Source organism: Aptenodytes patagonicus, chromosome 5 (genome assembly GCF_965638725.1).
Source record: "Aptenodytes patagonicus chromosome 5, bAptPat1.pri.cur, whole genome shotgun sequence".
Lineage (NCBI taxonomy): Eukaryota > Metazoa > Chordata > Aves > Sphenisciformes > Spheniscidae > Aptenodytes > Aptenodytes patagonicus.
The window spans coordinates 53,730,420-53,744,000 of record NC_134953.1 but is presented as its reverse complement, the minus strand read 5'-3'; positions in this window follow the sequence as shown (position 1 = coordinate 53,744,000).

Genomic DNA, 13,581 nt, shown 5'->3' with positions numbered 1-13,581 from the left:
GCCAAGGATATGTAAAATGAGGTTTTAGAAACAAATGACTCATAGTTTTAAACTTCTCAGTCTTTTGAGGGTGGTAGTAAGATCTACTTGTTACCATACACTGGCTCTAGGAGTGATACAGAAAACCCAGCCTGCACAAGCCTATTTGTTCTAGAGTTAATACCAAAGCTGTAAGGTGTTCCTCTCTCCTTTTCCATGTGATCTGAGGCATGCTGCTTGACTCTCAAACACCTGAAGCAGTTGTGGCCATCAGTGCATCTGCAGCTGCTATCCCTAGGGGTTGGCAAAAGGAAACCACTTCAGAATGAGTGGTTTTCCGCTGTCTATGCAATGTTTATCAGCCTTTTTCAAAAGGCACCTGATTCCTTTTCATGGTTACAATAGCCAACAAGACATGGTAGGGAGGGCATACCTTTGATTTAGGACAAACCCAAAGCCACGATTCTTTGGAATAAACTTGGAAATCTGTCACTTTACACAGAGCATTTGCATAGCAGTATCTTACTGATTCACATTCCCCTTCTCTACTTCCTTCTACATAAATGAGCCCAACTGCCTTTGTTGGGATCTGTGCTGAGTAGCCAGCTGATTGCAGACTATTTCTGGCGGGGGGCAGATAAGGAAGCTTTATGCAGCATTCACAGAACTGTAGGATGCTCTATAAATACAAATTAGCGACTGTTAAGAGCTCACCCTGACAGTGAAAAGCACTGATCTTATTTCAAAAGCAGATAAAAGGAAGTCGCTTGGCCATGGGCTCTAAGAAGTCTGTGGCACTGCTAGAGTAGCATTAGGAAGGTTATTCATCATTCTTAGTAGACAGACTTGGAATTTTTCGGTGTATATTTTCATTAGAAAATTCTAATAAAAAACAATGCTTCATAGAATTGCACCTATATTAATGAGAACTCTCTCAACATAATTTTTAAGTTGAGATAAATTTTCTGGTTCATTTTCAAAGATCCATCTCAGTCAATGGCCTCTCACTTCAGGCTCACCACAGACCACTGCAAGGTTCATCCTCATGCCCCTGCTCTGCTTGATGCTTTCAATTTTCTAGCTGTGTTTCCTATCAGTTGTTCTGGGAAAAGTCTCTCGTCTCTTTTTTTTTTTTAATTTACTTAACAATGCAGACATGTGCATTACAAGCACACATCCCCTTTCTCCGGTATGGGTTTCCCTATTTGCACACACCTCCTGTTGGAGCTGTGGGTGCCCCAGCTTTGCATTTATGCTCCTCCCTACACCTCCACGTGCCAGTGAGAAAACCACCAAGGTCACATACAGACACCCAGGTGTGGGTCCCTGCCGCTGCACCCTGTGCTGTCACTGCCATAGCTGGGTGCAGGCTGCTTGTGACACCAACAGGAAGGATGCTCTGCCTGGCCTTGGCAGAGGTCATGGTGTCAGTGGAGTGATGTCAGTGTCAACCAGGTTTTGACTGCTGCCGTTTACACTCGAAGGTCTCTTTCCTCCCAGTGACAAATTTTCATGCTTTTTTTTCCAGGATGATGATGACTCCTTTGTTTCAAAAGTCCCTTTGTAATTCCCTAGTCACTGTTGAACCTGGCTGATGGTGGTTGTTTTTCTCTTTAACATGATCAATTTTGAGCAAATACCATGCAAACATTCTTATTTTAACATGCTATCCAAACCATTTGCCAAGGGTGGGCCATGCAGACAGCCCCACAAGGAACACCAAATAATATCATGTTTGTCCTTGAGTAGACTAGGAAATTATTTGGAAGCTATTTTGCAGAGAAAAGGCAGAATGGCGCCCTCTGAGACCCACTACATTAATAAGCTTTCCTGATTACAGAGAGTACGTTCACTAAGTCCTTGTAGATAGTAAAGAATTTCAGAAGCCAGTGTACGTGCAGAGATGACGTGCTTTTTTGTTAAGCTCCTTGCTACACTGATATAGTCATGTTGTTTTAGCTCAAAGCATGAGCATGAGGAAGTTGCAAACATCTGTGAGAGAAAAGGTAAATTTGCTCAGTTTGGCTGCCTCTATTGTCATAAAACCTGGGACACAGGCTTTGATCCAGTAGTATCAGGCATAGTGGTAGCTACTGCTGTTAGCACACTTACATAAGTAAAGGTGGATGTACAAACCTCTTGGAACGGAGAAAGAGATCACAAGGTGCTGTTCATGGGTAGTCCTGGGTCCTCAAAGTCTGGAAATAACAGGAGCTAGTTTCAGCACTAGAGAGCTGGAGTAGGGGCAGTAAGTGCTGGATAGCCATAAAAAAATTATGTAACTTATTTAACATAGAGTTCTCGTTAGCTGTTGACAATGATTTATATAGATGTATATTTTACATAACAGAAAGAGAGAGGAAAAACATCTTTTTTTATTCTTGAGTAGAACTTAAGTGAAATATTCAGGGAATCATAGCAAAGAGGTTTGGACATTATGTTCTGGAGCATATTGATCTTAAGTCCCAACATATACCAGTCTACATTTGCAATGCAAAAAGGTAGTGTGTAAATTCCTGGAACAACTGTTGACTTGATAACATGGGACACTCCTCGTATGACTGCTACGGTCTAAAAAACCCCAAACAAACAAACCCAAAAACCAAAATGTTAGATGATGCTATATTCTTTGGGCCTTGGACCTGCAAAAGTTGAATTCAGTTGCTTGTTGATCAAGTTTCCCCCTAAATCGTAATATCTTTGAAGTTTTGTGAAGAAACAAGTATCCAGAAGTGGAGATTCTTGCACAAAGAGGGTCGTAGATTGTACATATAGTAGTAGTCTCAAATTGGCTAGGCTTTGTGGGTCCCGTTGTCACACATGAGGCTGCAACATCATCTCAGATCCCACCCTGTTTTCAAAGAGATTTTGTCAAATGCTTTGCGTAGCTCTAAACTTTATTGACTCTTTGGAAATTATTTTAACATTAAACATGAACATAACTAAAGGAAAATGACATGGGCCTATTTGTAGAAACCTACAGATACATGTTTGCCAACCTTTGCAAAACATCATCATATGATATTTGATTTTGTCTAGTTCCAGTTTTGAGCAGAAGTGTTCAAGGATGTTACTTGTCCTTTGTAAGATGAGGTTTTAATCTGAACTGGCACTTTTTAGCATGGAATAGCCTCCAAAATCTGCTAACATGTTCTCTAACGTGTGAATTTTATTCCTCCTTTATATTTCTTTTTTTTTTTTTTTTTTTTGCTTTGTCACAGAGTTGTCTGCTGTTCCTGTTGCTTCTCCTTTGACTTATAGGATACACCAACCAGTAGTATTCTACAACCTGTTGAGTTCACTCTCCCACCAGTTCACTAGACGCAGCCATGCACCTGACTAAATATCAAAGCAGATTAAAGACATTTGGAATTGGTGAAAATATGGCCTTGTCGAGACATGAAAGAGGAAAGCAGATCAGCTTGCCACCTCAAAACAATTAGAGGAATTTGAACTTGTATATTTTGAATTCAAAAACATTTTGTCTGGTTTTTTTGGCTCATAACTATTGTGCTATAGATAAAGTTTCATTATATCAGCTAAACACAATTTCACTTCCAAAGAGCACACTGCATGTATGATACTAGAATATTAGATTGGCAGATATGCAGCTTAGTGCTTCAATGGATCTTAATCTGTATGTTTGTCACATATCAGCAGTATTTACTGCTGTAGCAGTAAGAACCATACACAACAGAGAACAGGAGAAGGAAGTAGATCAAATGTTAGGAGCAAAAATAGCTGAGAAGTCATGTCAGAGTGATTGGAAGATAGAGCATGGGTTTTTTCGGTGTTGAAGGATGTATAAAAAGAAGGCGGTTTCCCACCACCAAAAAGTGGTGATCTGTTTAAATAAGTTTCACTGCTAGCAATATTAGGGGTCTTGTGGTTATGGGATGACACTTAAGCGAACTGAGTCTAATTTCTGGGTCTGCCATGGATTTCCTGTGTGAGTTAGAGCAAAACTTAGTCTTTCTGTGTTATTAGCAGTCACCCAGGCCTAGGTGTCTACTCCCATATGAGATGTAGTAGGGTATCTGGAAAGTCTAGGCAGCACTGGCAACTATGACACAGGACCTGTGGGAGCGCTGTGGTCTTCTGAGGTGATGAATGAAGAGCAGGTGATACATAAGGGGATGTCAGATGGCATTATGTCACTACGTGTGGGCAACTGAATTGAATCATCTATCTTTCTTGACACCTGTAAAATGAGGGAAGGAGTAGTTGCTTCTTGCTCCATTTCATTTCTGTCCTCCCTACTGAGATTGTAAAATAAGCTTTCCAGAGGCTATAAGTGATATAAAGAGACTGTGTGACCTTAATATTCCAACAGTCTTTTCTTGAGCATTCACAAAAATAATTCAGTCTCCTAAGTAATAGCAGAGGGAAAAAACAAACCTGCCAACCTTGTTATTGTTAATAGAGGTTTGACAGACAGAATAGTAATGTTATATTCAAGAAAAATTAAATTTAGAGTAGCAGGGTGTGAACATGGGCTGTCACTTTTTTCACTCAAAGGGGAGATTTTTTTTTTAAGTTCTTTAATAATTATCAATTTAAGCTTTACTAGTAGCATAAAAAGAAATCCTTTTTTTTTCTAACTTAGTCACGATTTGCCGTCCTTGGTCAGTATGGTGAGAGGTTTTGTCCTGTTTCCATCTGCTTCAGACACTGGAAGGCTCCAGTGCTGTGCTCTGCCTTTTACAAGCATTGAACGCCTCTTCTGCGAACCACAGAGAAACCTTTCTTCCCACCTTCAGTCTGGGGCATAGTGAGGGAATGGAGTCACAGCCCTAAATCCTGTAAATCATTGCAAGGAAGGCAGAACCCGTAATCATTCATGTACATGAATGAAAAAGTAGAAAGTACTTACACCTGTTTTCGCCACTGATAAGTTAAGTGGCAAGAACAGAAGTCGGAAGAAAGGATTTGTATGGGATTTAGCAAATGTGCTGTAGGTAGTAGAACAACCTAGATCCAAAAATAAACTTGTTAAGGAGAAAATGTAAAACGAACCTTGGCGCAGTTTCATGTGAGCAAAGACTAATTTTGAGGTTTATTATCAGAATGTTAGGATTTCTGCATTTCACATAGCCCCAAGCTAAGAGTTAGTGTTTACAGGGGAGTTCTGTTCAGTTTAGGTATGTCCAGCCTGGGACAGGAAAGCTGTACTCAAAAGGTTATTAGTCCAACCTAATGTGGATCTGAAGTGAATTGACAAGTTTTATGAAGCTGTCAAAGGTACTTGGCCTGGGTTTGACTGGATTTTTCTAAGTGATTTGCTCAGAGTATGAATAGCCAAAGCACATAGACTTTTGGCAGCTTCAGGCAGACTGACCCTGCATCACAGTTAACAATAGATTAGTTTACCTTTCTTTTGGGGGACACCTTTCAAAATGTGTTTTCTCTTTTTGCTTTATTGCTTCTTAGATAATTAAAAACAGAAAAGTATTTTTTTCTTCCTTGTTTCCTTTTCTACAGCTTTAGGTATATATAACATGACTACATCTACTGCTTTCCTTATTTACGCTCTCCACTGTTTCACTTAAAAGGTGAATGTAGGGAGACTATGCTTACTCCATACTCTTACAATGTCCCATCATTAAAATAGAATATGAGATAGGTCCTGAATGTCTTCTGCCTACACAGCTCTTTTTTTTTTAATCTCATCATGAGATTACAAATACAAGTGAAATGAGTAACACAAGTCCCGACTGATTAGTCAATCTTTTAAAACGGAAGCAGAAGACTTCCACCCAGAACCACGCTACAGAGGAGACCAAACATAAAAAAGGAAATTGGGGACAAGTAGTCTGAAAAACTGTGTTCGAGACATACGTCCCGCATAACCACACGCTCTTGCCAGACAGACCCAAATCTGGTCTTACGCACTGTCTCCTCATATGAATAAATCAACATATTTAACAGATCTTCATTACATCTTTTGGTACTTTTTTTTTCAATTATGCTACACATAATTTTTTAAAAAGAAAAGGATATTCTTCTGTTTACTTATTGTGTGATGGGTTGTAGTTCATGCTAGATATCAAAGCAATTAGAGTGTGTATTTTCAGTATATGTAATTCAATTTTTAATGAAAATACTAGTTCCTGACTGACTTTAACAAATATTACAACAGCTAATCCTGAGAATATATGCTCTAACATATGTTAAAGACCTGGTCAAATGAATTTTTAACTCAGTTATTCTAGCATTTGGATCTAAGGATGAAAAAGATTTTAAGCCTGACATCGAAAGAAACATTTTCAATATATTTAAATGGCATTTCTTTAAAATGCATCTATTATGGTTTTATTATTATAAGCCCAAGCTCAATCATGTAATCATGATTCATGAACACAAAAGGTAGTATATAAAAGAAAGCATAACTGATCAATTTTTAGTTTAAACTCTTATAATTCCAATTTGAAATTATTTGAATGTGACATTTAGTTGTGCAGTGAGACGTAACTTGTGTCCTTTTAGAGCGTGGGGAGGGTGAGGAGGTTTGGGGTTTTTGTTTTGGTTTGGTTTTTTACCAGACTAAAATCTGCAAAAATTCATGAAGTCCCCCTAACACCACTTCAATGTGGGAAAAATGTTTTGGTTAAATAAAGTATTTTGATTGAAATTATTTGGTAAAAATAGTAAATGAAAAAGCAAGGAAAATCTGAAGACAAAGGATAAAGGGGATTATACTCCCGTCACAAAATGAAGCAAATGTTTGCCAGTGCCCCACCAAACCTTCCATCTACAGAGCCCCATCTACTTCCATCTACACTTTTTTCTGGAAAAGGTGAGGTCTTTTGGGGAATATTTATACAAGACTATAAAAGGAAAGATTTTAGACTGATAGATACATTTTGAGTCTCCATAGGAATCAGTAATTTCAAGAAAAAGAGAAATAAGAGACACCAAATACACTGCAGTATCGGTTCTTGGACTTGAAAGTTAATGCCTCCCTCCTAAGTTTCTCCTGTCTCCCTCCTCACAGAAGTATTGAAAGGTTAAAAAATAGATGTTCACCAAGTCACAAAGGCCTTGGATTGTCTCTCTCAATATAATATTTGCCATGTACCAAATCTCTATGCTACCTAGGGAAGGGTATAAAGCATTTCCTACACACACAGTTGCACATGCAGACTTGCAGAAGTAGCTGTGAGCACTTACCTCTGATAACACAAATGGCTAAGAAAAGAGAAAAGATGGTCAGTATATTAAACTGATATGGGTTTTAATCTTACTAATATGTCTATAGACACTATTAAGTTTACTAACTTTTGCCTTGGACAGGACTACATAAAGGCTTAAAGAGGGTGTCAAGCAGTCGTTATTGGTGGTTGGTGTTTTTTTTTAATTAGGCACAATGGGGACAAGACTGTCCTGGTTAATAGAACTATGACTCCATTTGTACATGAACTTAAAATTATGCATATGCATTCACATGCATTCCTTTCCATATTAAATGCACCGTAATCTGCTCATCTTTACATAGTTTTATATTAAACCCATAGTTTAATTTCTCACCTCAGGTAAGAAGGGAAAGATAGTCTCTAACAAATAAAATGTGTTGGTAATATGACTTAGTTATGTTCTTGTAGTTTTTCAGCCCTCAGACCTTCAACTGACTTCACTGGGATCTGCAAAAATATAACTTTAGGAATGCTCTTTAATCAAGTTCATTAATCATTGGTATGACTTCCAAGTTCTTGCAAATCCTGTTGACAGTGAAACAATACAACTGCCAGAAGCTTAAGACTGTTTCTAGCTGTTAATAGCAACCAGTGTGTATCATAGAATAAACGTCCAACAGCCAGTGTGTTCTGCATTTTCTCTTTTTGAGTATTATTTGATTAATGTTAGTATGCTCAGCTTGCATTAAAAAAGATTTATTGATGGATAAACAGATAACAGGCACAACCCTACAATTTCATGTACCTCATGAATAGCAATAAACCAACAACTGATTCTGCTGATTCTGAAGTCCACGTGAGTAGTTATGAGGTTCATGAGGTTTATAGTAGGCCCTACAGTAATTCTAGATGTCAGATTACAGAGGTAATGATAAGATTATAAAGGGCTTAAAAATACTTGCAAAAGAAAGTCATACAATAGATTCAGGGATTTTAAACCCCCAAAAGACCTTGATGACCTAGTTTGACCTGCTGCAAAATAAAGATTTTAGAATTGTGTGCAAGTAAAACGTTCTTTAGAATGCTATCCAATTTGGATTTAAAGCCTCAGTATAAGTCTAACATGTCTTAACATGGTGTTGTCATTAAAAAGTGTGTCTTATTCTAGTTTGAACTTGTCTTGCTTTTGTATTTTTATTTTGATTATAGGCTGTGATGAAGTTATTTGTTGATTTGTTCCTTGACAAAGTAAACAGATTTGAATTTCTTTGTTCTTTTACTAGTAAGGAGATTGCTGGTCCTCAATCCTGATTCTTTTTATAAGCCCTTTAAATTTGGAAATGGTAGTTTTAAAACATGGAAATCAAAATTACGTATGGGATGGTATCTATGGCCCACTTTGTATGCAAGGACATTAATACCTCTCTGTATGAATAATTAAAAAAAAACCAAAAAATTTCCTAATCACACTTGGAATGCAGAAAATATGCATGTGTGTATATAATATATACTTCTAATATGACATATATTTTTGGGTTATGGTCTGTTGGTCTGGTATCCACTCGCTATGAGTGATGCGTGAACAGCTCCTGAATTGGAAAGAATGCAGTTTTGTACAGGAAGAGCAGGAATAGTTTTCCTTCTTTAATTCTGCAGACTTCTTTTCAAAGGAAACTACAGTTTTATTATCTACAGCACATGCATACATTGATAGCTATTTGGAGATGGTCCCATTCATTTTTCAGTATTTGGAGATTTTACAGGGTAGCGCATGTTTTTCGAAAACATTTTTAACAAACTGAAAAAGTCTTATTGATATTTTCTCAAAAAGGACACTTTTTCTTATATGCAAAGTTGAAAAGAAGACTTCTCAATTTTCATTAGTCCTTTAAATAAGAAGTCCCTTGTCCTGATTTTTAAGACACAAAGTCAGTGCAGGCTTTTTTTAGTTTGTGATGGGGGACCACATGAACGTCATTCCTTGGTGATAAAAGTGTCATCAGATCGTGTGGAATATGAAATCATGGAAGGACAGCTATGATCAGAAGTGATTACATGCATTTCGAAACATCTTCCCCATCCAAAGAACCAAAAAGTGTGAGCCAGCTGCCTAAATATAGGTGTATACCGTCACTGTAGGTGCCTTAAAATATTGAAGGTATAGGGCTGTCAGCTATGACGTTGAACCTGCAGACCTCTGCCCTTCTGAAATAGCAACTAAGGGCAAGGAGGATCCCATTCAGCATGTAAAATAGCACTAAATATCTTTATTTAAAAATTTAAATGTCTCCCTGGATATTTTGGTAGGTAAAATAAGGTGATAGTCGTTGTATTTTTAATCTAAGATTGAGCCTTGAGATCGGTACTCCGGGTCTTTACTGTTATTATCCTACAGTTCTGGCTGAATTTGAGCACTCTTCCTTTTTGGAAGCCTTTGCTCAATGGTATCTAAAGACTGAACAGTCTCTTTTATCAGAGCAGAAAAGCAGATAAATCTCTGTGTACGTATAAAGCCTTGCTGTCCCCTGCTGGTAACTAATGTAAACTTTAATTTTTTGAAACACCTTTTACAGAGTCTTGTCTGAGCCCACTTTCCTGCAAACTGCTGTTCTTTTTGTCCCTTTAAACCTTGGTAAAGCATGTATGTGTGTGTTTATTTTATTTTTGTGCCTGTGCTTGAGTGATTTGGGTCATTGAGGCAGAGTCCTCAAAGCCAGTGGTTCTGCCAGTGCCTGCTGCTGTATGTAACCAGGTAAACAGGACTGAAACCAGGTAAGAAGCCAGGTTCTACCCCTGGATGATCTATTCTTCATAAAGAGTGAGATTAATGAATTATCAAACTTGTTTCCCAAGGAAATGAAGCCTAGTTACCATGTTGTCTTCTGTCTGCCTGGCCACCTTGCACAATAACTCTTTAAGCTTTCAGCTGATCTTAACTGAACTTGACGGAGGGGTGCAGGTATGGTCCTTCTGGCTTTATGAAACTGGTGACTGGGTAGAGGAGGCTGAGTTTGATACACTGCTGACAAACAGCACACACTGTCTCTGAACCGCATGCTGTTTCTGCTGTTCCTTGCCTTGCCCAGAGGTCTATAGGCAGTGGGAGGGAGAAGGCATGAAACGTAAGGGTTGTGGGTGTAAGAAATGGAGTCTTATGTAAGGGTGATGTAGTAGGTGACAGCAGGGCAAGACTTTGTGATATTGGGAGTAGAAGACACAAATTTCCACAGGGAAAACAGGCTTCACTGGTTCCAGTGTTCTCACCACAACTTGTTAAAAAGATGCAGTCGCAAATGCCACAGCTAGATTTTTACTTCTCAGTCTAAGAAGGAGACATCTTTGAGCGGAAAAGGGGATTGTGTACCAGACTTGGTAAGGATAGACAATTCAGGAGCGGCAAGGAGAACACAGCTGGCTGACTCGGGCATGCATTAATAGGTGGGCACGTTGGCAGATACTTTCTGTGCAAGTCACCACCTTCTTTCTGTTTTTTGAGACGGCCCTTAAAACCTGCAGTTGTGGAAATATCACATCTATATATAGATGAAGAGGCTCAAATGTGGGCCAGAGTGCTATCTCCATCATCCTCCCACAAGTCAGACAAACCAAAAAAAGCACGCAAGTCCATAAAGTCCACCCCCACTCTGAGTAGCATTTAGCCTTCTGTGGGTAGAGAGACAGGCAGGGGATCACATCATCAGGACCTCAAAAACCAAAATACCCCAAATCAAGAAAAAAGGCAAGAGGGGGGAATGTGAAGTGGGGACAAAGGGTCTGGCTTAAAAAAAAAAAAAAAAGTCAATAACAACTTCACTCTAGAAGAACTGAAACTTCTGCTTTTACAGAAGAACCCACACCAGTCAGGCAGACACCCCTTAGTCACAAGATAAGCAGCATCTGGAGTGAGGGAGACTTGAGATATGTGTCCTGTGATCTGCATGTGCCTCCATACGTCCCAACTTAACTTGTACATCACTGGTTATTTTCAAGAGAGAAAGTAAATGTTGTGGTGATGAAGAAAATAGATTTTTTTTTTCCCCTTCTTTCTCCTCCAACCTTGTCCTGAGAAAATTTCCTGACAACCATTTTGAAACATATATTTTTCTTTAGAAAATCTGGCGGTTCATTCAGAATTTTGCCATCAAAACACTTTTGTTGAAAAAGCCTGGCCAGATTAATCACTTGACATATAGAAACAGAGATTTGCAGGCTATTCATTTGTATATTGATTGCAAGATCTGAACTTGAAAGGATCCTGCAAACAAAGCTGAGGAATGAGGTACAAATAAGTTGAAAGCAAAAATGTTCACTGTTACAGGTGCATCTGATGAAAGCCTACTCCAGCTTTGTGTCTCTGCCACCTTTCTATCCTCCATTTTGCAGATGCTTTGTGTATGGCAGTTTCAAGCTTCCTTATCCAGTCCACTGGGGCATTATTCAGCCTGTATTGGGGGGCGGGGAATAAAAAGCACAAGGAAGTATACAAGGTCTGTATCAGAGTTTGAAGCCTCTCACTGAGCCTTCACAGTTTTCAATTCCAGTTCTGTGTATACAAGTGAATACATACAACTTTGTGATCGTACCCTTACCGCTAATCCTATAACAGCGGGAGCAGAAATGAAGGAAATGGAGTTTTCAGCTATCGTCTTGCATAAATCTAAACTGATTTCTAAGATGGTTTCAGAAGAAATTTATATTTCTGTTGCACTTCATTATGTTGTTCTCCTTAGGCAGTCATGTCCATGTTTTCTCATAATGTTCCTTCTCTTCCTCAGACTTCTTCACAGTGAGGCACTTGACCTTTTGCTCACCAGCTGTGAGGTGAGCACATGTTTAAATACTTTCTGAATTGGCCTTCTTTCTTGAGCAGATGACACGTGACGTGGTCTATTACAAGTATAGAGCATAAAATGATAAATGAGAGCTTAGTGTGTTAAGGTTAAAGAAACTGTTTAGGAAACATTCCTTTAATTAGCTCAATATATCTTCCCTTTCTGCTTCTTCTCTTGTTGTGAGTTACGACTCATTTAATATAACATCAAGGCATGGGCTTATAGCTACCATAAATGATGGATATTTGCAAAGATTATGTGACAGGTTACAATCAACATTGCCTTATAGAGTATGTATGAGAAAGTTTGGAAAACAAATGCCCCAGGCACATAAGTGCCTACTTAGTGGAAAAACGTTTTACTATAGTAACAGGCTGTGACACTCACTGGTAACAGAGCAGTGTGCGCTTTTAAAGGATAGCTTTTAAAAATGAAGAAAATGATAAAAAGTACATATCTGAATATTCTATCAGAAACTAGTATCCATCAGACTGCTTTAGGAGAAAGTGTTTTCACTCCTCTAATCACCAGGCGGGCACTCTTTTGTGATCTTTTTTAATCTGAGTCCGAGGTAGAGAGGTAACACAGGCATTTGGGTGGAGAGATTAGAAAGTGTGACAGGAAGATAGCTAAAAAGTGTTCTTGAGAGGGTGTAAAAGCCTTTGTTTATGTTTTCTATTGCTTTATATTTTAGCTTTATGCTTTCTCTTCAGCTTGACCCAAACATCTGATCTTTTGGCATTTTCATATTTCATTGCCAACCTTAACCAATAGGTGTAATACATAATCCCAATGCTTTTCCCTTTGGGGTTCAGCTGGAAACTAGAAAGCAGGATGCTGGAAGAGAACTAGATCTTGCAGAGCCAAAAGCCCTTGCTTCAAATTGGCTCATTCATGTCTAATTTCTGTGCCAGTTTTTAATCTTTTTTTACACTAAACTGATGCTTGTAGTTAGTGAACAAAAGAGGAGCACATATGAGTTCAGGCTGGAATGTGGCAAGCTCCTTCAAATTTGAAGCATTAATTCGAAGAAACCCAGAGCTTCCTTGTACACACAATAAACAACCTGTTAACTACCATTTTCAAATGAGAGAAGTTCTCCTTCCTGTTCTGTGTTTTCAAATCAGTCAAAGCTGTAAGAGAGAAATTTGTACCTAAACTTCAATACCCTGAGATGGACCTAAACCAAAGCACAACGTCTAAATGGATGGTACATCTTGTTTAAGAGCACCAACCTCATTTCCTGCAGTGATGTGGAAAGGAGGATGAAGATGGCTGTGGGAGAAACAGACCAAAAGGTCCTTGAAACAGTACTGTTAGTTATACTTTGGTGTCTCTAAAAAGGTTCAAAACCAGAAGTGTACAGAGGGGCTAATTAGCTACTGGCCCAGCCAGGTCAACTAAAATAAACGCTTTTTAAGACTGATGTCTCCAGTCCACTTAGCAGTATCTGGATTTCTGTGTTTTTCTTTCCAAAAGCTCATCTTTACCATGGCAGCTCAGTTACATGCCTGTTTGCCTCCCAGGGTTTTCTATGCCTTCCTCTAATTTTAACATCATGAGAGCAGAAGTTGCTGTCTTCCCTGGGTCACCTCTTCGTACCTCTTACTGGCTTCCTTCTCTTTGCAGATCTATGA